The following is a 22349-nucleotide window of genomic DNA, read 5'->3' as shown; positions in this document are numbered from 1 at the left end:
CCATCTAAGATATGAGAAATGATCACAAAATCGTTCTCTGCACGCTCAAGAACCTCGGATATGATACCCATATTTTTGTGATCATAATCTTGCACAGCGGCCCTCTTGGATTTGAAAAAAGATCACAAAATCGTTCTCAGCACCCTCGAGAACCTTGGATACGTTACACATAATGTAGTTATCATACTTTTGAACGGCGGCCATCTTGGATTTGAAAAATGATCACAAAATCGTTCTCTGCAACCTCGAGAACCTCTGATACGATACCCATAATGTAGTTATCATAATTTTGAGCGGCGGCCATCTCGGACATAAAATTGATCCCAAAATAGTTTTCTGCACCCTCGAGAACCTCGGACACGATATCCATATTGCTGAAAACATAATTTTGTGCGGCGGCCACGTCGGATTTAAAAATGATCCCAAATTTGTTTTCTGCACCCTCGAGAACCTCGGACATGATATCCATATTGCTGAAAACATAATTTTGTGCGGCGGCCATCTAAGATATGAGAAATGATCACAAAATCGTTCTCTGCACTCTCAAGAACCTCGGATACGATACCCATATTTTAGTGATCATAATCTTGCACGGCGGCCCACTTGGATTTGAAAAATGACTACAAAATCGTTCTCAGCTCCCTCGAGAACCTCGGATACGATACCCATAATGTAGTTATTATACTTTTGAGCGGCGGCCATCTTGGATTTGAAAAATTATCACAAAATCGTTCTCTGCAACCTCGAGAACCTCGGATACGACACCCATAATGTAGTTATCATAATTTTGAGCGGCGGCCATCTCGGATTTAAAAATGATCCCAAAATTGTTTTCTGCACTCTCGAGAACCTCGGATACGATACCCATAATTTTGTGATCATAATCTTGCACATCGGCCATTTCGGATTTAAAAATGATCCCAAAATTGTTTTCTGCACCCTCGAGAACCTCGGACATGATATCCATATTGCTCAAAACAAGTTTGCAGCAGCCCACTTGGATTTCTTTAATGATCGCAGAATTGTTCTCTGCACCCTCGAGAACCTCGGACACGATATCCATAATGTTGAAAACATAATTGTTTGCGGCAGCCCTCTTGGATTTCAAAACTGATCACAGAATTTTTCTCTGCACCCTCGAGATACTCGGACACGATATCCATATTGCTAAAATCAAAATTTTGAGCAAGGGCCATCTTGGATTTGAAAACTGATCATAAAATCGTTCTCTGCACCCTCGAGAACCTCGGATACGATACCCATAATCTAGTTATCATACTTTTGAGCGGCGGCCATCTGGGATTTAAAAATGATCCCAAATTTGTTTTCTGCACCCTCGAGAACCTCGGACATGATATCCATATTGCTGAAAACATAATTTTGTGCGGCGGCCATCTAAGATATGAGAAATGATCACAAAATCGTTCTCTGCACGCTCAAGAACCTCGGATATGATACCCATATTTTTGTGATCATCATCTTGCACAGCGGCCCTCTTGGATTTGAAAAAAGATCACAAAATCGTTCTCAGCACCCTCGAGAACCTTGGATACGTTACACATAATGTAGTTATCATACTTTTGAACGGCGGCCATCTTGGATTTGAAAAATGATCACAAAATCGTTCTCTGCAACCTCGAGAACCTCTGATACGATACCCATAATGTATTTATCATAATTTTGAGCGGCGGCCATCTCGGACATAAAATTGATCCCAAAATAGTTTTCTGCACCCTCGAGAACCTCGGACACGATATCCATATTGCTGAAAACATAATTTTGTGCGGCGGCCACGTCGGATTTAAAAATGATCCCAAATTTGTTTTCTGCACCCTCGAGAACCTCGGACATGATATCCATATTGCTGAAAACATAATTTTGTGCGGCGGCCATCTAAGATATGAGAAATGATCACAAAATCGTTCTCTGCACTCTCAAGAACCTCGGATACGATACCCATATTTTAGTGATCATAATCTTGCACGGCGGCCCACTTGGATTTGAAAAATGACTACAAAATCGTTCTCAGCTCCCTCGAGAACCTCGGATACGATACCCATAATGTAGTTATTATACTTTTGAGCGGCGGCCATCTTGGATTTGAAAAATTATCACAAAATCGTTCTCTGCAACCTCGAGAACCTCGGATACGACACCCATAATGTAGTTATTATAATTTTGAGCGGCGGCCATCTCGGATTTAAAAATGATCCCAAAATTGTTTTCTGCACTCTCGAGAACCTCGGATACGATACCCATAATTTTGTGATCATAATCTTGCACATCGGCCATTTCGGATTTAAAAATGATCCCAAAATTGTTTTCTGCACCCTCGAGAACCTCGGACATGATATCCATATTGCTCAAAACAAGTTTGCAGCAGCCCACTTGGATTTCTTTAATGATCGCAGAATTGTTCTCTGCACCCTCGAGAACCTCGGACACGATATCCATAATGTTGAAAACATAATTGTTTGCGGCAGCCCTCTTGGATTTCAAAACTGATCACAGAATTTTTCTCTGCACCCTCGAGATACTCGGACACGATATCCATATTGCTAAAATCAAAATTTTGAGCAAGGGCCATCTTGGATTTGAAAACTGATCATAAAATCGTTCTCTGCACCCTCGAGAACCTCGGATACGATACCCATAATCTAGTTATCATACTTTTGAGCGGCGGCCATCTGGGATTTAAAAATGATCCCAAATTTGTTTTCTGCACCCTCGAGAACCTCGGACATGATATCCATATTGCTGAAAACATAATTTTGTGCGGCGGCCATCTAAGATATGAGAAATGATCACAAAATCGTTCTCTGCACGCTCAAGAACCTCGGATATGATACCCATATTTTTGTGATCATAATCTTGCACAGCGGCCCTCTTGGATTTGAAAAAAGATCACAAAATCGTTCTCAGCACCCTCGAGAACCTTGGATACGTTACACATAATGTAGTTATCATACTTTTGAACGGCGGCCATCTTGGATTTGAAAAATGATCACAAAATCGTTCTCTGCAACCTCGAGAACCTCTGATACGATACCCATAATGTAGTTATCATAATTTTGAGCGGCGGCCATCTCGGACATAAAATTGATCCCAAAATAGTTTTCTGCACCCTCGAGAACCTCGGACACGATATCCATATTGCTGAAAACATAATTTTGTGCGGCGGCCACGTCGGATTTAAAAATGATCCCAAATTTGTTTTCTGCACCCTCGAGAACCTCGGACATGATATCCATATTGCTGAAAACATAATTTTGTGCGGCGGCCATCTAAGATATGAGAAATGATCACAAAATCGTTCTCTGCACTCTCAAGAACCTCGGATACGATACCCATATTTTAGTGATCATAATCTTGCACGGCGGCCCACTTGGATTTGAAAAATGACTACAAAATCGTTCTCAGCTCCCTCGAGAACCTCGGATACGATACCCATAATGTAGTTATTATACTTTTGAGCGGCGGCCATCTTGGATTTGAAAAATTATCACAAAATCGTTCTCTGCAACCTCGAGAACCTCGGATACGACACCCATAATGTAGTTATCATAATTTTGAGCGGCGGCCATCTCGGATTTAAAAATGATCCCAAAATTGTTTTCTGCACTCTCGAGAACCTCGGATACGATACCCATAATTTTGTGATCATAATCTTGCACATCGGCCATTTCGGATTTAAAAATGATCCCAAAATTGTTTTCTGCACCCTCGAGAACCTCGGACATGATATCCATATTGCTCAAAACAAGTTTGCAGCAGCCCACTTGGATTTCTTTAATGATCGCAGAATTGTTCTCTGCACCCTCGAGAACCTCGGACACGATATCCATAATGTTGAAAACATAATTGTTTGCGGCAGCCCTCTTGGATTTCAAAACTGATCACAGAATTTTTCTCTGCACCCTCGAGATACTCGGACACGATATCCATATTGCTAAAATCAAAATTTTGAGCAAGGGCCATCTTGGATTTGAAAACTGATCATAAAATCGTTCTCTGCACCCTCGAGAACCTCGGATACGATACCCATAATCTAGTTATCATACTTTTGAGCGGCGGCCATCTGGGATTTAAAAATGATCCCAAATTTGTTTTCTGCACCCTCGAGAACCTCGGACATGATATCCATATTGCTGAAAACATAATTTTGTGCGGCGGCCATCTAAGATATGATAAATGATCACAAAATCGTTCTCTGCACGCTCAAGAACCTCGGATATGATACCCATATTTTTGTGATCATAATCTTGCACAGCGGCCCTCTTGGATTTGAAAAAAGATCACAAAATCGTTCTCAGCACCCTCGAGAACCTTGGATACGTTACACATAATGTAGTTATCATACTTTTGAACGGCGGCCATCTTGGATTTGAAAAATGATCACAAAATCGTTCTCTGCAACCTCGAAAACCTCTGATACGATACCCATAATGTAGTTATCATAATTTTGAGCGGCGGCCATCTCGGACATAAAATTGATCCCAAAATAGTTTTCTGCACCCTCGAGAACCTCGGACACGATATCCATATTGCTGAAAACATAATTTTGTGCGGCGGCCACGTCGGATTTAAAAATGATCCCAAATTTGTTTTCTGCACCCTCGAGAACCTCGGACATGATATCCATATTGCTGAAAACATAATTTTGTGCGGCGGCCATCTAAGATATGAGAAATGATCACAAAATCGTTCTCTGCACTCTCAAGAACCTCGGATACGATACCCATATTTTAGTGATCATAATCTTGCACGGCGGCCCACTTGGATTTGAAAAATGACTACAAAATCGTTCTCAGCTCCCTCGAGAACCTCGGATACGATACCCATAATGTAGTTATTATACTTTTGAGCGGCGGCCATCTTGGATTTGAAAAATTATCACAAAATCGTTCTCTGCAACCTCGAGAACCTCGGATACGACACCCATAATGTAGTTATCATAATTTTGAGCGGCGGCCATCTCGGATTTAAAAATGATCCCAAAATTGTTTTCTGCACTCTCGAGAACCTCGGATACGATACCCATAATTTTGTGATCATAATCTTGCACATCGGCCATTTCGGATTTAAAAATGATCCCAAAATTGTTTTCTGCACCCTCGAGAACCTCGGACATGATATCCATATTGCTCAAAACAAGTTTGCAGCAGCCCACTTGGATTTCTTTAATGATCGCAGAATTGTTCTCTGCACCCTCGAGAACCTCGGACACGATATCCATAATGTTGAAAACATAATTGTTTGCGGCAGCCCTCTTGGATTTCAAAACTGATCACAGAATTTTTCTCTGCACCCTCGAGATACTCGGACACGATATCCATATTGCTAAAATCAAAATTTTGAGCAAGGGCCATCTTGGATTTGAAAACTGATCATAAAATCGTTCTCTGCACCCTCGAGAACCTCGGATACGATACCCATAATCTAGTTATCATACTTTTGAGCGGCGGCCATCTGGGATTTAAAAATGATCCCAAATTTGTTTTCTGCACCCTCGAGAACCTCGGACATGATATCCATATTGCTGAAAACATAATTTTGTGCGGCGGCCATCTAAGATATGAGAAATGATCACAAAATCGTTCTCTGCACGCTCAAGAACCTCGGATATGATACCCATATTTTTGTGATCATAATCTTGCACAGCGGCCCTCTTGGATTTGAAAAAAGATCACAAAATCGTTCTCAGCACCCTCGAGAACCTTGGATACGTTACACATAATGTAGTTATCATACTTTTGAACGGCGGCCATCTTGGATTTGAAAAATGATCACAAAATCGTTCTCTGCAACCTCGAGAACCTCTGATACGATACCCATAATGTAGTTATCATAATTTTGAGCGGCGGCCATCTCGGACATAAAATTGATCCCAAAATAGTTTTCTGCACCCTCGAGAACCTCGGACACGATATCCATATTGCTGAAAACATAATTTTGTGCGGCGGCCACGTCGGATTTAAAAATGATCCCAAATTTGTTTTCTGCACCCTCGAGAACCTCGGACATGATATCCATATTGCTGAAAACATAATTTTGTGCGGCGGCCATCTAAGATATGAGAAATGATCACAAAATCGTTCTCTGCACTCTCAAGAACCTCGGATACGATACCCATATTTTAGTGATCATAATCTTGCACGGCGGCCCACTTGGATTTGAAAAATGACTACAAAATCGTTCTCAGCTCCCTCGAGAACCTCGGATACGATACCCATAATGTAGTTATTATACTTTTGAGCGGCGGCCATCTTGGATTTGAAAAATTATCACAAAATCGTTCTCTGCAACCTCGAGAACCTCGGATACGACACCCATAATGTAGTTATCATAATTTTGAGCGGCGGCCATCTCGGATTTAAAAATGATCCCAAAATTGTTTTCTGCACTCTCGAGAACCTCGGATACGATACCCATAATTTTGTGATCATAATCTTGCACATCGGCCATTTCGGATTTAAAAATGATCCCAAAATTGTTTTCTGCACCCTCGAGAACCTCGGACATGATATCCATATTGCTCAAAACAAGTTTGCAGCAGCCCACTTGGATTTCTTTAATGATCGCAGAATTGTTCTCTGCACCCTCGAGAACCTCGGACACGATATCCATAATGTTGAAAACATAATTGTTTGCGGCAGCCCTCTTGGATTTCAAAACTGATCACAGAATTTTTCTCTGCACCCTCGAGATACTCGGACACGATATCCATATTGCTAAAATCAAAATTTTGAGCAAGGGCCATCTTGGATTTGAAAACTGATCATAAAATCGTTCTCTGCACCCTCGAGAACCTCGGATACGATACCCATAATCTAGTTATCATACTTTTGAGCGGCGGCCATCTGGGATTTAAAAATGATCCCAAATTTGTTTTCTGCACCCTCGAGAACCTCGGACATGATATCCATATTGCTGAAAACATAATTTTGTGCGGCGGCCATCTAAGATATGAGAAATGATCACAAAATCGTTCTCTGCACGCTCAAGAACCTCGGATATGATACCCATATTTTTGTGATCATAATCTTGCACAGCGGCCCTCTTGGATTTGAAAAAAGATCACAAAATCGTTCTCAGCACCCTCGAGAACCTTGGATACGTTACACATAATGTAGTTATCATACTTTTGAACGGCGGCCATCTTGGATTTGAAAAATGATCACAAAATCGTTCTCTGCAACCTCGAGAACCTCTGATACGATACCCATAATGTAGTTATCATAATTTTGAGCGGCGGCCATCTCGGACATAAAATTGATCCCAAAATAGTTTTCTGCACCCTCGAGAACCTCGGACACGATATCCATATTGCTGAAAACATAATTTTGTGCGGCGGCCACGTCGGATTTAAAAATGATCCCAAATTTGTTTTCTGCACCCTCGAGAACCTCGGACATGATATCCATATTGCTGAAAACATAATTTTGTGCGGCGGCCATCTAAGATATGAGAAATGATCACAAAATCGTTCTCTGCACTCTCAAGAACCTCGGATACGATACCCATATTTTAGTGATCATAATCTTGCACGGCGGCCCACTTGGATTTGAAAAATGACTACAAAATCGTTCTCAGCTCCCTCGAGAACCTCGGATACGATACCCATAATGTAGTTATTATACTTTTGAGCGGCGGCCATCTTGGATTTGAAAAATTATCACAAAATCGTTCTCTGCAACCTCGAGAACCTCGGATACGACACCCATAATGTAGTTATCATAATTTTGAGCGGCGGCCATCTCGGATTTAAAAATGATCCCAAAATTGTTTTCTGCACTCTCGAGAACCTCGGATACGATACCCATAATTTTGTGATCATAATCTTGCACATCGGCCATTTCGGATTTAAAAATGATCCCAAAATTGTTTTCTGCACCCTCGAGAACCTCGGACATGATATCCATATTGCTCAAAACAAGTTTGCAGCAGCCCACTTGGATTTCTTTAATGATCGCAGAATTGTTCTCTGCACCCTCGAGAACCTCGGACACGATATCCATAATGTTGAAAACATAATTGTTTGCGGCAGCCCTCTTGGATTTCAAAACTGATCACAGAATTTTTCTCTGCACCCTCGAGATACTCGGACACGATATCCATATTGCTAAAATCAAAATTTTGAGCAAGGGCCATCTTGGATTTGAAAACTGATCATAAAATCGTTCTCTGCACCCTCGAGAACCTCGGATACGATACCCATAATCTAGTTATCATACTTTTGAGCGGCGGCCATCTGGGATTTAAAAATGATCCCAAATTTGTTTTCTGCACCCTCGAGAACCTCGGACATGATATCCATATTGCTGAAAACATAATTTTGTGCGGCGGCCATCTAAGATATGAGAAATGATCACAAAATCGTTCTCTGCACGCTCAAGAACCTCGGATATGATACCCATATTTTTGTGATCATAATCTTGCACAGCGGCCCTCTTGGATTTGAAAAAAGATCACAAAATCGTTCTCAGCACCCTCGAGAACCTTGGATACGTTACACATAATGTAGTTATCATACTTTTGAACGGCGGCCATCTTGGATTTGAAAAATGATCACAAAATCGTTCTCTGCAACCTCGAGAACCTCTGATACGATACCCATAATGTAGTTATCATAATTTTGAGCGGCGGCCATCTCGGACATAAAATTGATCCCAAAATAGTTTTCTGCACCCTCGAGAACCTCGGACACGATATCCATATTGCTGAAAACATAATTTTGTGCGGCGGCCACGTCGGATTTAAAAATGATCCCAAATTTGTTTTCTGCACCCTCGAGAACCTCGGACATGATATCCATATTGCTGAAAACATAATTTTGTGCGGCGGCCATCTAAGATATGAGAAATGATCACAAAATCGTTCTCTGCACTCTCAAGAACCTCGGATACGATACCCATATTTTAGTGATCATAATCTTGCACGGCGGCCCACTTGGATTTGAAAAATGACTACAAAATCGTTCTCAGCTCCCTCGAGAACCTCGGATACGATACCCATAATGTAGTTATTATACTTTTGAGCGGCGGCCATCTTGGATTTGAAAAATTATCACAAAATCGTTCTCTGCAACCTCGAGAACCTCGGATACGACACCCATAATGTAGTTATCATAATTTTGAGCGGCGGCCATCTCGGATTCAAAAATGATCCCAAAATTGTTTTCTGCACTCTCGAGAACCTCGGATACGATACCCATAATTTTGTGATCATAATCTTGCACATCGGCCATTTCGGATTTAAAAATGATCCCAAAATTGTTTTCTGCACCCTCGAGAACCTCGGACATGATATCCATATTGCTCAAAACAAGTTTGCAGCAGCCCACTTGGATTTCTTTAATGATCGCAGAATTGTTCTCTGCACCCTCGAGAACCTCGGACACGATATCCATAATGTTGAAAACATAATTGTTTGCGGCAGCCCTCTTGGATTTCAAAACTGATCACAGAATTTTTCTCTGCACCCTCGAGATACTCGGACACGATATCCATATTGCTAAAATCAAAATTTTGAGCAAGGGCCATCTTGGATTTGAAAACTGATCATAAAATCGTTCTCTGCACCCTCGAGAACCTCGGATACGATACCCATAATCTAGTTATCATACTTTTGAGCGGCGGCCATCTGGGATTTAAAAATGATCCCAAATTTGTTTTCTGCACCCTCGAGAACCTCGGACATGATATCCATATTGCTGAAAACATAATTTTGTGCGGCGGCCATCTAAGATATGAGAAATGATCACAAAATCGTTCTCTGCACGCTCAAGAACCTCGGATATGATACCCATATTTTTGTGATCATAATCTTGCACAGCGGCCCTCTTGGATTTGAAAAAAGATCACAAAATCGTTCTCAGCACCCTCGAGAACCTTGGATACGTTACACATAATGTAGTTATCATACTTTTGAACGGCGGCCATCTTGGATTTGAAAAATGATCACAAAATCGTTCTCTGCAACCTCGAGAACCTCTGATACGATACCCATAATGTAGTTATCATAATTTTGAGCGGCGGCCATCTCGGACATAAAATTGATCCCAAAATAGTTTTCTGCACCCTCGAGAACCTCGGACACGATATCCATATTGCTGAAAACATAATTTTGTGCGGCGGCCACGTCGGATTTAAAAATGATCCCAAATTTGTTTTCTGCACCCTCGAGAACCTCGGACATGATATCCATATTGCTGAAAACATAATTTTGTGCGGCGGCCATCTAAGATATGAGAAATGATCACAAAATCGTTCTCTGCACTCTCAAGAACCTCGGATACGATACCCATATTTTAGTGATCATAATCTTGCACGGCGGCCCACTTGGATTTGAAAAATGACTACAAAATCGTTCTCAGCTCCCTCGAGAACCTCGGATACGATACCCATAATGTAGTTATTATACTTTTGAGCGGCGGCCATCTTGGATTTGAAAAATTATCACAAAATCGTTCTCTGCAACCTCGAGAACCTCGGATACGACACCCATAATGTAGTTATCATAATTTTGAGCGGCGGCCATCTCGGATTTAAAAATGATCCCAAAATTGTTTTCTGCACTCTCGAGAACCTCGGATACGATACCCATAATTTTGTGATCATAATCTTGCACATCGGCCATTTCGGATTTAAAAATGATCCCAAAATTGTTTTCTGCACCCTCGAGAACCTCGGACATGATATCCATATTGCTCAAAACAAGTTTGCAGCAGCCCACTTGGATTTCTTTAATGATCGCAGAATTGTTCTCTGCACCCTCGAGAACCTCGGACACGATATCCATAATGTTGAAAACATAATTGTTTGCGGCAGCCCTCTTGGATTTCAAAACTGATCACAGAATTTTTCTCTGCACCCTCGAGATACTCGGACACGATATCCATATTGCTAAAATCAAAATTTTGAGCAAGGGCCATCTTGGATTTGAAAACTGATCATAAAATCGTTCTCTGCACCCTCGAGAACCTCGGATACGATACCCATAATCTAGTTATCATACTTTTGAGCGGCGGCCATCTGGGATTTAAAAATGATCCCAAATTTGTTTTCTGCACCCTCGAGAACCTCGGACATGATATCCATATTGCTGAAAACATAATTTTGTGCGGCGGCCATCTAAGATATGAGAAATGATCACAAAATCGTTCTCTGCACGCTCAAGAACCTCGGATATGATACCCATATTTTTGTGATCATAATCTTGCACAGCGGCCCTCTTGGATTTGAAAAAAGATCACAAAATCGTTCTCAGCACCCTCGAGAACCTTGGATACGTTACACATAATGTAGTTATCATACTTTTGAACGGCGGCCATCTTGGATTTGAAAAATGATCACAAAATCGTTCTCTGCAACCTCGAGAACCTCTGATACGATACCCATAATGTAGTTATCATAATTTTGAGCGGCGGCCATCTCGGACATAAAATTGATCCCAAAATAGTTTTCTGCACCCTCGAGAACCTCGGACACGATATCCATATTGCTGAAAACATAATTTTGTGCGGCGGCCACGTCGGATTTAAAAATGATCCCAAATTTGTTTTCTGCACCCTCGAGAACCTCGGACATGATATCCATATTGCTGAAAACATAATTTTGTGCGGCGGCCATCTAAGATATGAGAAATGATCACAAAATCGTTCTCTGCACTCTCAAGAACCTCGGATACGATACCCATATTTTAGTGATCATAATCTTGCACGGCGGCCCACTTGGATTTGAAAAATGACTACAAAATCGTTCTCAGCTCCCTCGAGAACCTCGGATACGATACCCATAATGTAGTTATTATACTTTTGAGCGGCGGCCATCTTGGATTTGAAAAATTATCACAAAATCGTTCTCTGCAACCTCGAGAACCTCGGATACGACACCCATAATGTAGTTATCATAATTTTGAGCGGCGGCCATCTCGGATTTAAAAATGATCCCAAAATTGTTTTCTGCACTCTCGAGAACCTCGGATACGATACCCATAATTTTGTGATCATAATCTTGCACATCGGCCATTTCGGATTTAAAAATGATCCCAAAATTGTTTTCTGCACCCTCGAGAACCTCGGACATGATATCCATATTGCTCAAAACAAGTTTGCAGCAGCCCACTTGGATTTCTTTAATGATCGCAGAATTGTTCTCTGCACCCTCGAGAACCTCGGACACGATATCCATAATGTTGAAAACATAATTGTTTGCGGCAGCCCTCTTGGATTTCAAAACTGATCACAGAATTTTTCTCTGCACCCTCGAGATACTCGGACACGATATCCATATTGCTAAAATCAAAATTTTGAGCAAGGGCCATCTTGGATTTGAAAACTGATCATAAAATCGTTCTCTGCACCCTCGAGAACCTCGGATACGATACCCATAATCTAGTTATCATACTTTTGAGCGGCGGCCATCTGGGATTTAAAAATGATCCCAAATTTGTTTTCTGCACCCTCGAGAACCTCGGACATGATATCCATATTGCTGAAAACATAATTTTGTGCGGCGGCCATCTAAGATATGAGAAATGATCACAAAATCGTTCTCTGCACGCTCAAGAACCTCGGATATGATACCCATATTTTTGTGATCATAATCTTGCACAGCGGCCCTCTTGGATTTGAAAAAAGATCACAAAATCGTTCTCAGCACCCTCGAGAACCTTGGATACGTTACACATAATGTAGTTATCATACTTTTGAACGGCGGCCATCTTGGATTTGAAAAATGATCACAAAATCGTTCTCTGCAACCTCGAGAACCTCTGATACGATACCCATAATGTAGTTATCATAATTTTGAGCGGCGGCCATCTCGGACATAAAATTGATCCCAAAATAGTTTTCTGCACCCTCGAGAACCTCGGACACGATATCCATATTGCTGAAAACATAATTTTGTGCGGCGGCCACGTCGGATTTAAAAATGATCCCAAATTTGTTTTCTGCACCCTCGAGAACCTCGGACATGATATCCATATTGCTGAAAACATAATTTTGTGCGGCGGCCATCTAAGATATGAGAAATGATCACAAAATCGTTCTCTGCACTCTCAAGAACCTCGGATACGATACCCATATTTTAGTGATCATAATCTTGCACGGCGGCCCACTTGGATTTGAAAAATGACTACAAAATCGTTCTCAGCTCCCTCGAGAACCTCGGATACGATACCCATAATGTAGTTATTATACTTTTGAGCGGCGGCCATCTTGGATTTGAAAAATTATCACAAAATCGTTCTCTGCAACCTCGAGAACCTCGGATACGACACCCATAATGTAGTTATCATAATTTTGAGCGGCGGCCATCTCGGATTCAAAAATGATCCCAAAATTGTTTTCTGCACTCTCGAGAACCTCGGATACGATACCCATAATTTTGTGATCATAATCTTGCACATCGGCCATTTCGGATTTAAAAATGATCCCAAAATTGTTTTCTGCACCCTCGAGAACCTCGGACATGATATCCATATTGCTCAAAACAAGTTTGCAGCAGCCCACTTGGATTTCTTTAATGATCGCAGAATTGTTCTCTGCACCCTCGAGAACCTCGGACACGATATCCATAATGTTGAAAACATAATTGTTTGCGGCAGCCCTCTTGGATTTCAAAACTGATCACAGAATTTTTCTCTGCACCCTCGAGATACTCGGACACGATATCCATATTGCTAAAATCAAAATTTTGAGCAAGGGCCATCTTGGATTTGAAAACTGATCATAAAATCGTTCTCTGCACCCTCGAGAACCTCGGATACGATACCCATAATCTAGTTATCATACTTTTGAGCGGCGGCCATCTGGGATTTAAAAATGATCCCAAATTTGTTTTCTGCACCCTCGAGAACCTCGGACATGATATCCATATTGCTGAAAACATAATTTTGTGCGGCGGCCATCTAAGATATGAGAAATGATCACAAAATCGTTCTCTGCACGCTCAAGAACCTCGGATATGATACCCATATTTTTGTGATCATAATCTTGCACAGCGGCCCTCTTGGATTTGAAAAAAGATCACAAAATCGTTCTCAGCACCCTCGAGAACCTTGGATACGTTACACATAATGTAGTTATCATACTTTTGAACGGCGGCCATCTTGGATTTGAAAAATGATCACAAAATCGTTCTCTGCAACCTCGAGAACCTCTGATACGATACCCATAATGTAGTTATCATAATTTTGAGCGGCGGCCATCTCGGACATAAAATTGATCCCAAAATAGTTTTCTGCACCCTCGAGAACCTCGGACACGATATCCATATTGCTGAAAACATAATTTTGTGCGGCGGCCACGTCGGATTTAAAAATGATCCCAAATTTGTTTTCTGCACCCTCGAGAACCTCGGACATGATATCCATATTGCTGAAAACATAATTTTGTGCGGCGGCCATCTAAGATATGAGAAATGATCACAAAATCGTTCTCTGCACTCTCAAGAACCTCGGATACGATACCCATATTTTAGTGATCATAATCTTGCACGGCGGCCCACTTGGATTTGAAAAATGACTACAAAATCGTTCTCAGCTCCCTCGAGAACCTCGGATACGATACCCATAATGTAGTTATTATACTTTTGAGCGGCGGCCATCTTGGATTTGAAAAATTATCACAAAATCGTTCTCTGCAACCTCGAGAACCTCGGATACGACACCCATAATGTAGTTATCATAATTTTGAGCGGCGGCCATCTCGGATTTAAAAATGATCCCAAAATTGTTTTCTGCACTCTCGAGAACCTCGGATACGATACCCATAATTTTGTGATCATAATCTTGCACATCGGCCATTTCGGATTTAAAAATGATCCCAAAATTGTTTTCTGCACCCTCGAGAACCTCGGACATGATATCCATATTGCTCAAAACAAGTTTGCAGCAGCCCACTTGGATTTCTTTAATGATCGCAGAATTGTTCTCTGCACCCTCGAGAACCTCGGACACGATATCCATAATGTTGAAAACATAATTGTTTGCGGCAGCCCTCTTGGATTTCAAAACTGATCACAGAATTTTTCTCTGCACCCTCGAGATACTCGGACACGATATCCATATTGCTAAAATCAAAATTTTGAGCAAGGGCCATCTTGGATTTGAAAACTGATCATAAAATCGTTCTCTGCACCCTCGAGAACCTCGGATACGATACCCATAATCTAGTTATCATACTTTTGAGCGGCGGCCATCTGGGATTTAAAAATGATCCCAAATTTGTTTTCTGCACCCTCGAGAACCTCGGACATGATATCCATATTGCTGAAAACATAATTTTGTGCGGCGGCCATCTAAGATATGAGAAATGATCACAAAATCGTTCTCTGCACGCTCAAGAACCTCGGATATGATACCCATATTTTTGTGATCATAATCTTGCACAGCGGCCCTCTTGGATTTGAAAAAAGATCACAAAATCGTTCTCAGCACCCTCGAGAACCTTGGATACGTTACACATAATGTAGTTATCATACTTTTGAACGGCGGCCATCTTGGATTTGAAAAATGATCACAAAATCGTTCTCTGCAACCTCGAGAACCTCTGATACGATACCCATAATGTAGTTATCATAATTTTGAGCGGCGGCCATCTCGGACATAAAATTGATCCCAAAATAGTTTTCTGCACCCTCGAGAACCTCGGACACGATATCCATATTGCTGAAAACATAATTTTGTGCGGCGGCCACGTCGGATTTAAAAATGATCCCAAATTTGTTTTCTGCACCCTCGAGAACCTCGGACATGATATCCATATTGCTGAAAACATAATTTTGTGCGGCGGCCATCTAAGATATGAGAAATGATCACAAAATCGTTCTCTGCACTCTCAAGAACCTCGGATACGATACCCATATTTTAGTGATCATAATCTTGCACGGCGGCCCACTTGGATTTGAAAAATGACTACAAAATCGTTCTCAGCTCCCTCGAGAACCTCGGATACGATACCCATAATGTAGTTATTATACTTTTGAGCGGCGGCCATCTTGGATTTGAAAAATTATCACAAAATCGTTCTCTGCAACCTCGAGAACCTCGGATACGACACCCATAATGTAGTTATCATAATTTTGAGCGGCGGCCATCTCGGATTTAAAAATGATCCCAAAATTGTTTTCTGCACTCTCGAGAACCTCGGATACGATACCCATAATTTTGTGATCATAATCTTGCACATCGGCCATTTCGGATTTAAAAATGATCCCAAAATTGTTTTCTGCACCCTCGAGAACCTCGGACATGATATCCATATTGCTCAAAACAAGTTTGCAGCAGCCCACTTGGATTTCTTTAATGATCGCAGAATTGTTCTCTGCACCCTCGAGAACCTCGGACACGATATCCATAATGTTGAAAACATAATTGTTTGCGGCAGCCCTCTTGGATTTCAAAACTGATCACAGAATTTTTCTCTGCACCCTCGAGATACTCGGACACGATATCCATATTGCTAAAATCAAAATTTTGAGCAAGGGCCATCTTGGATTTGAAAACTGATCATAAAATCGTTCTCTGCACCCTCGAGAACCTCGGATACGATACCCATAATCTAGTTATCATACTTTTGAGCGGCGGCCATCTGGGATTTAAAAATGATCCCAAATTTGTTTTCTGCACCCTCGAGAACCTCGGACATGATATCCATATTGCTGAAAACATAATTTTGTGCGGCGGCCATCTAAGATATGAGAAATGATCACAAAATCGTTCTCTGCACGCTCAAGAACCTCGGATATGATACCCATATTTTTGTGATCATAATCTTGCACAGCGGCCCTCTTGGATTTGAAAAAAGATCACAAAATCGTTCTCAGCACCCTCGAGAACCTTGGATACGTTACACATAATGTAGTTATCATACTTTTGAACGGCGGCCATCTTGGATTTGAAAAATGATCACAAAATCGTTCTCTGCAACCTCGAGAACCTCTGATACGATACCCATAATGTAGTTATCATAATTTTGAGCGGCGGCCATCTCGGACATAAAATTGATCCCAAAATAGTTTTCTGCACCCTCGAGAACCTCGGACACGATATCCATATTGCTGAAAACATAATTTTGTGCGGCGGCCACGTCGGATTTAAAAATGATCCCAAATTTGTTTTCTGCACCCTCGAGAACCTCGGACATGATATCCATATTGCTGAAAACATAATTTTGTGCGGCGGCCATCTAAGATATGAGAAATGATCACAAAATCGTTCTCTGCACTCTCAAGAACCTCGGATACGATACCCATATTTTAGTGATCATAATCTTGCACGGCGGCCCACTTGGATTTGAAAAATGACTACAAAATCGTTCTCAGCTCCCTCGAGAACCTCGGATACGATACCCATAATGTAGTTATTATACTTTTGAGCGGCGGCCATCTTGGATTTGAAAAATTATCACAAAATCGTTCTCTGCAACCTCGAGAACCTCGGATACGACACCCATAATGTAGTTATCATAATTTTGAGCGGCGGCCATCTCGGATTTAAAAATGATCCCAAAATTGTTTTCTGCACTCTCGAGAACCTCGGATACGATACCCATAATTTTGTGATCATAATCTTGCACATCGGCCATTTCGGATTTAAAAATGATCCCAAAATTGTTTTCTGCACCCTCGAGAACCTCGGACATGATATCCATATTGCTCAAAACAAGTTTGCAGCAGCCCACTTGGATTTCTTTAATGATCGCAGAATTGTTCTCTGCACCCTCGAGAACCTCGGACACGATATCCATAATGTTGAAAACATAATTGTTTGCGGCAGCCCTCTTGGATTTCAAAACTGATCACAGAATTTTTCTCTGCACCCTCGAGATACTCGGACACGATATCCATATTGCTAAAATCAAAATTTTGAGCAAGGGCCATCTTGGATTTGAAAACTGATCATAAAATCGTTCTCTGCACCCTCGAGAACCTCGGATACGATACCCATAATCTAGTTATCATACTTTTGAGCGGCGGCCATCTGGGATTTAAAAATGATCCCAAATTTGTTTTCTGCACCCTCGAGAACCTCGGACATGATATCCATATTGCTGAAAACATAATTTTGTGCGGCGGCCATCTAAGATATGAGAAATGATCACAAAATCGTTCTCTGCACGCTCAAGAACCTCGGATATGATACCCATATTTTTGTGATCATAATCTTGCACAGCGGCCCTCTTGGATTTGAAAAAAGATCACAAAATCGTTCTCAGCACCCTCGAGAACCTTGGATACGTTACACATAATGTAGTTATCATACTTTTGAACGGCGGCCATCTTGGATTTGAAAAATGATCACAAAATCGTTCTCTGCAACCTCGAGAACCTCTGATACGATACCCATAATGTAGTTATCATAATTTTGAGCGGCGGCCATCTCGGACATAAAATTGATCCCAAAATAGTTTTCTGCACCCTCGAGAACCTCGGACACGATATCCATATTGCTGAAAACATAATTTTGTGCGGCGGCCACGTCGGATTTAAAAATGATCCCAAATTTGTTTTCTGCACCCTCGAGAACCTCGGACATGATATCCATATTGCTGAAAACATAATTTTGTGCGGCGGCCATCTAAGATATGAGAAATGATCACAAAATCGTTCTCTGCACTCTCAAGAACCTCGGATACGATACCCATATTTTAGTGATCATAATCTTGCACGGCGGCCCACTTGGATTTGAAAAATGACTACAAAATCGTTCTCAGCTCCCTCGAGAACCTCGGATACGATACCCATAATGTAGTTATTATACTTTTGAGCGGCGGCCATCTTGGATTTGAAAAATTATCACAAAATCGTTCTCTGCAACCTCGAGAACCTCGGATACGACACCCATAATGTAGTTATCATAATTTTGAGCGGCGGCCATCTCGGATTTAAAAATGATCTCAAAATTGTTTTCTGCACTCTCGAGAACCTCGGATACGATACCCATAATTTTGTGATCATAATCTTGCACATCGGCCATTTCGGATTTAAAAATGATCCCAAAATTGTTTTCTGCACCCTCGAGAACCTCGGACATGATATCCATATTGCTCAAAACAAGTTTGCAGCAGCCCACTTGGATTTCTTTAATGATCGCAGAATTGTTCTCTGCACCCTCGAGAACCTCGGACACGATATCCATAATGTTGAAAACATAATTGTTTGCGGCAGCCCTCTTGGATTTCAAAACTGATCACAGAATTTTTCTCTGCACCCTCGAGATACTCGGACACGATATCCATATTGCTAAAATCAAAATTTTGAGCAAGGGCCATCTTGGATTTGAAAACTGATCATAAAATCGTTCTCTGCACCCTCGAGAACCTCGGATACGATACCCATAATCTAGTTATCATACTTTTGAGCGGCGGCCATCTGGGATTTAAAAATGATCCCAAATTTGTTTTCTGCACCCTCGAGAACCTCGGACATGATATCCATATTGCTGAAAACATAATTTTGTGCGGCGGCCATCTAAGATATGAGAAATGATCACAAAATCGTTCTCTGCACGCTCAAGAACCTCGGATATGATACCCATATTTTTGTGATCATAATCTTGCACAGCGGCCCTCTTGGATTTGAAAAAAGATCACAAAATCGTTCTCAGCACCCTCGAGAACCTTGGATACGTTACACATAATGTAGTTATCATACTTTTGAACGGCGGCCATCTTGGATTTGAAAAATGATCACAAAATCGTTCTCTGCAACCTCGAGAACCTCTGATACGATACCCATAATGTAGTTATCATAATTTTGAGCGGCGGCCATCTCGGACATAAAATTGATCCCAAAATAGTTTTCTGCACCCTCGAGAACCTCGGACACGATATCCATATTGCTGAAAACATAATTTTGTGCGGCGGCCACGTCGGATTTAAAAATGATCCCAAATTTGTTTTCTGCACCCTCGAGAACCTCGGACATGATATCCATATTGCTGAAAACATAATTTTGTGCGGCGGCCATCTAAGATATGAGAAATGATCACAAAATCGTTCTCTGCACTCTCAAGAACCTCGGATACGATACCCATATTTTAGTGATCATAATCTTGCACGGCGGCCCACTTGGATTTGAAAAATGACTACAAAATCGTTCTCAGCTCCCTCGAGAACCTCGGATACGATACCCATAATGTAGTTATTATACTTTTGAGCGGCGGCCATCTTGGATTTGAAAAATTATCACAAAATCGTTCTCTGCAACCTCGAGAACCTCGGATACGACACCCATAATGTAGTTATCATAATTTTGAGCGGCGGCCATCTCGGATTTAAAAATGATCCCAAAATTGTTTTCTGCACTCTCGAGAACCTCGGATACGATACCCATAATTTTGTGATCATAATCTTGCACATCGGCCATTTCGGATTTAAAAATGATCCCAAAATTGTTTTCTGCACCCTCGAGAACCTCGGACATGATATCCATATTGCTCAAAACAAGTTTGCAGCAGCCCACTTGGATTTCTTTAATGATCGCAGAATTGTTCTCTGCACCCTCGAGAACCTCGGACACGATATCCATAATGTTGAAAACATAATTGTTTGCGGCAGCCCTCTTGGATTTCAAAACTGATCACAGAATTTTTCTCTGCACCCTCGAGATACTCGGACACGATATCCATATTGCTAAAATCAAAATTTTGAGCAAGGGCCATCTTGGATTTGAAAACTGATCATAAAATCGTTCTCTGCACCCTCGAGAACCTCGGATACGATACCCATAATCTAGTTATCATACTTTTGAGCGGCGGCCATCTGGGATTTAAAAATGATCCCAAATTTGTTTTCTGCACCCTCGAGAACCTCGGACATGATATCCATATTGCTGAAAACATAATTTTGTGCGGCGGCCATCTAAGATATGAGAAATGATCACAAAATCGTTCTCTGCACGCTCAAGAACCTCGGATATGATACCCATATTTTTGTGATCATAATCTTGCACAGCGGCCCTCTTGGATTTGAAAAAAGATCACAAAATCGTTCTCAGCACCCTCGAGAACCTTGGATACGTTACACATAATGTAGTTATCATACTTTTGAACGGCGGCCATCTTGGATTTGAAAAATGATCACAAAATCGTTCTCTGCAACCTCGAGAACCTCTGATACGATACCCATAATGTAGTTATCATAATTTTGAGCGGCGGCCATCTCGGACATAAAATTGATCCCAAAATAGTTTTCTGCACCCTCGAGAACCTCGGACACGATATCCATATTGCTGAAAACATAATTTTGTGCGGCGGCCACGTCGGATTTAAAAATGATCCCAAATTTGTTTTCTGCACCCTCGAGAACCTCGGACATGATATCCATATTGCTGAAAACATAATTTTGTGCGGCGGCCATCTAAGATATGAGAAATGATCACAAAATCGTTCTCTGCACTCTCAAGAACCTCGGATACGATACCCATATTTTAGTGATCATAATCTTGCACGGCGGCCCACTTGGATTTGAAAAATGACTACAAAATCGTTCTCAGCTCCCTCGAGAACCTCGGATACGATACCCATAATGTAGTTATTATACTTTTGAGCGGCGGCCATCTTGGATTTGAAAAATTATCACAAAATCGTTCTCTGCAACCTCGAGAACCTCGGATACGACACCCATAATGTAGTTATCATAATTTTGAGCGGCGGCCATCTCGGATTTAAAAATGATCCCAAAATTGTTTTCTGCACTCTCGAGAACCTCGGATACGATACCCATAATTTTGTGATCATAATCTTGCACATCGGCCATTTCGGATTTAAAAATGATCCCAAAATTGTTTTCTGCACCCTCGAGAACCTCGGACATGATATCCATATTGCTCAAAACAAGTTTGCAGCAGCCCACTTGGATTTCTTTAATGATCGCAGAATTGTTCTCTGCACCCTCGAGAACCTCGGACACGATATCCATAATGTTGAAAACATAATTGTTTGCGGCAGCCCTCTTGGATTTCAAAACTGATCACAGAATTTTTCTCTGCACCCTCGAGATACTCGGACACGATATCCATATTGCTAAAATCAAAATTTTGAGCAAGGGCCATCTTGGATTTGAAAACTGATCATAAAATCGTTCTCTGCACCCTCGAGAACCTCGGATACGATACCCATAATCTAGTTATCATACTTTTGAGCGGCGGCCATCTGGGATTTAAAAATGATCCCAAATTTGTTTTCTGCACCCTCGAGAACCTCGGACATGATATCCATATTGCTGAAAACATAATTTTGTGCGGCGGCCATCTAAGATATGAGAAATGATCACAAAATCGTTCTCTGCACGCTCAAGAACCTCGGATATGATACCCATATTTTTGTGATCATCATCTTGC

Source organism: Leptidea sinapis, chromosome 19, assembly GCF_905404315.1.
Source record: "Leptidea sinapis chromosome 19, ilLepSina1.1, whole genome shotgun sequence".
In the NCBI taxonomy this organism is placed as follows: domain Eukaryota; kingdom Metazoa; phylum Arthropoda; class Insecta; order Lepidoptera; family Pieridae; genus Leptidea; species Leptidea sinapis.
The sequence above is the reverse complement of the archived record's forward strand: the minus strand, read 5'-3'. Positions refer to the sequence as shown.